Raw genomic sequence first — 3,042 nt, 5'->3', positions numbered from 1 at the left:
GATTAACAAGTTTCATCTTAAGGAAATGCACTGTAAAAGTTTATTTTCTTAGTCAGATGAACCTTGCCCTTGGAAAACATTTCGACATTTTTCTGCTTCAAGGACATTTTTATTTTTATAATAGTTTTTTTGGGCTAGTGAACGAATAGAGTAGGCTGAGAGCAATTATGTTGTCTATGGTCGCATTTTTTTTAAATGGCCTTGAGTTTCCTCTACCTTGTCTACTGCTCTGCTCCGCACGGTAGGTACTGCTTGTATGCTGCTTGTATATCTGTGGTTAAGTACTGTATAATTCCGTTACATACAAAAAGCCCGAAGATATCGATCTAGAGAGTGGTATATTTATGAGTGTGATTCTGCTGATGTCATATTACTTGTCTATGACTTCATTATTGTCTTTGTAAAACTAACCTAATTTGTTGACTCATCCTTTTGTCATCGCCAGTCGTATCACCCGGTTTTTACTCTCTAATTCTACATTTTATCCCTTACACTGTTTAACCCACGAAGTTTAATTTATATTCCCATACTTGTGATATTTATAATGGAGTTCTAATGCTTTTAATAATTACTCTAATCATTTCGGTAGTGGCCCTTATCGGTACACCTAAGTTAGGAAATCTATTGGCGTTTTGTTTGCGTAACGTTCAAACTGTCAATTAGACGTCTGCTTATTTTAATAAAGTGTTTGGAAAATATTTAAATTTTTAGTTAAAAATATTTTATTAAAAGCGGATTAGCGGACTTAACAAAAGGTTTACCCGCTAAACTTTACTTCTAGTTATAGTTATATTAACTTATCAGACGATTAACGACAAATCTTTCAACAGATTTCAAATGTCAATTTCAAGGTCAAGATAGTCACAATATGTATATCCCTATTTCCAAATATGAGTATCGCATAAGATATCATTGTTTTGACAGAATATTTCAACCAAAAAATATTAAGCTCATTCAAAAGAGGGTTCCGTTACAACTATGTTCTGTTTCAGGTACATATATGTGTGTTTGGGCTTGTACCAATTACCAAACCCTACCACAGCAGTGCCATGGATCTAGAAAACCAAGAAACTGTTTCCGTCAAGACGGAACCAGGGCCCCAGGAAGGAGGCGGATGTGTAATGCCGAACACGTTTATGGATTTCGACCTCCCAGATGTAAAGAAGGAATGTTTGCAATATGCGGAGAGTACTCAGACAGCCAGTTAGTTGTATTACATCCGTAAAATAAATTATATATTATTAATCCAAGTCCATTTTGGATTGCCATGGCGACAGAACATAATATGGTTGTTCACGCGGTCCTCTTTTGCCGTAGTAATTTTAATTTTTATCATGATATATATCTTTACCAGAACAGCCAAACTAAAACATTAGTCAAAGTTAGTAATTTTTATTTAGTTTTTGTAAATTCCCCAAATGAGTCCTAACTGCTCTGAACCTCTTGGTTTAATATGTGTATGTTGAAAGGCTGATAGAAAGGAGGAGATGAAGATGGGTAGGTCATAGGTGTGAAGTCCTGGCTATTCAGATGGCGTTATTTCAATCAATGTTTAAATTGTGAATTGTTTATATTTCACCAAGGCGATACCGAAAGTATCTCCCACGCTGGAACGCGCTACAAAAATAAATTGTGAGATATCATGAAGTCATCAAATAATATTTTCTTGCATCCGCTGGAATTTTATCCCGGGACCTCCAGATTACTAGTCGAGAGCCATACCCTACAATCACAGAAGCCGCTAATGCTCACAATAAGTGCTTGATTCATTAAGTTATCCACTTTATACTCATACGTTAACGTAGACAATTTTTCTCGACGCCATCTAGTGAGAGAGTTAGCACTTACAATGCCTTTCTCATATAAAATAAAGTTGGTTGTTTTCAGGTGAAAAAATGTAATAAGTAGTAATTGTTGAATGAAACATTAGTATATATTGAATTATTTCGCGGATAAGAGATAAGCCGCCATAGCTCAGTGGTCAGAGCTGTCGACCGGAAATCGAAAGGACACGGGTTCAAGTCCCGTTGGCTTCATGTATCTTTTATCAGGAGATTTTTCAATGTGGATGAGTGTTTCAGGTTAATAATTATTGCTTATAAAAATAATTGTTACCCTTTGTGCTATGCATAAAAAATCTTGTCTAAAACATTAGTTTACCAAAAAAATAATAATCGATTGTCAATGTACAAACATGTTGTTTTATAGCTTGCATTAATGAGGAGACTATAACGGTCAAGGCGGAACTCGGACGCCGAGAAGATAATGATGGGGGATTCTCTTGTATGGAAATTGATATAGACCTGCAGGATGTAAAAAAGGAATGCATAGAACGCTTTGAAAGAATTGACCAGTCCGGTAAAAATAATTTATTTTGTTTATAATTTCTGTCTTCTCATTTTTTTATAAATTTTTATCAATTTTCTGTGCTTTCTTATCCTTAGTATTGATATTAAGTCGTACTGAGCCTTTATAATCGTATTTCTTTATTTTTTCCACAGATCTGAAGACGCATCCTATGGAAAAACAGTTATTTTGTCCTCATTGCACCTATTCCAATTTTCATAAGTCGAATTTTAAAAGGCACTTAAGCACCCATACAGAAAAAAAACATTTTTTATGTTCCGAATGCAACTATGCATGTTCTCAAAAAAACTATCTGACAAAACACACGCTGACTCACAGTGGAGAAAAACCTTTTTCATGTTCTGAGTGCAACTACTCATCTTCTCAAAAAAGCCATCTTACGAGGCACATGCTGACTCACAGTGGAGAAAAACCTTTTTCATGTTCCGAGTGCAACTATTCATATTGTAAAAAAAGCCATCTAACGAGGCACATGCTGACTCACAGTGGAGAAAAATCTTTTTCATGTTCTGAGTGCAATTTATCATGTTCTCGAAAGTGGAATCTAAAGATTCACATGCTGACTCACAGTGGAGAAAAACCTTATTCATGTTCTGAGTGCAACTATGCATTTTCTCAAAGGGGCACTCTGAAGAACCACATGCTGACTCACAGTGGAGAAAAACCTTTTTCATG

The 3,042-nt window shown here is 35.4% G+C and overlaps 1 long non-coding RNA gene across 1 annotated transcript; it reads left to right on the top strand.

Moving 5' to 3' along the window:
* Positions 1 to 1,135: 1,135 nt before the first annotated feature.
* Positions 1,136 to 2,768, top strand: LOC149415177 (uncharacterized). Its single transcript, XR_016303870.1, has 3 exons — positions 1,136 to 1,203; positions 2,209 to 2,358; positions 2,502 to 2,768. It is a non-coding gene; the product is annotated as an uncharacterized LOC149415177 (long non-coding RNA).
* The last annotated feature ends 274 nt before the right edge of the window (positions 2,769 to 3,042 follow it).

This window comes from Hesperophylax consimilis, chromosome 19, assembly GCF_061612785.1.
Source record: "Hesperophylax consimilis isolate HC1 chromosome 19, BYU_Hcon_1.0, whole genome shotgun sequence".
NCBI classification, from domain to species: Eukaryota; Metazoa; Arthropoda; class Insecta; order Trichoptera; family Limnephilidae; genus Hesperophylax; species Hesperophylax consimilis.
Note: the sequence above shows the minus strand (reverse complement) of the source record. Positions and strands in the feature narration are given on the sequence as shown.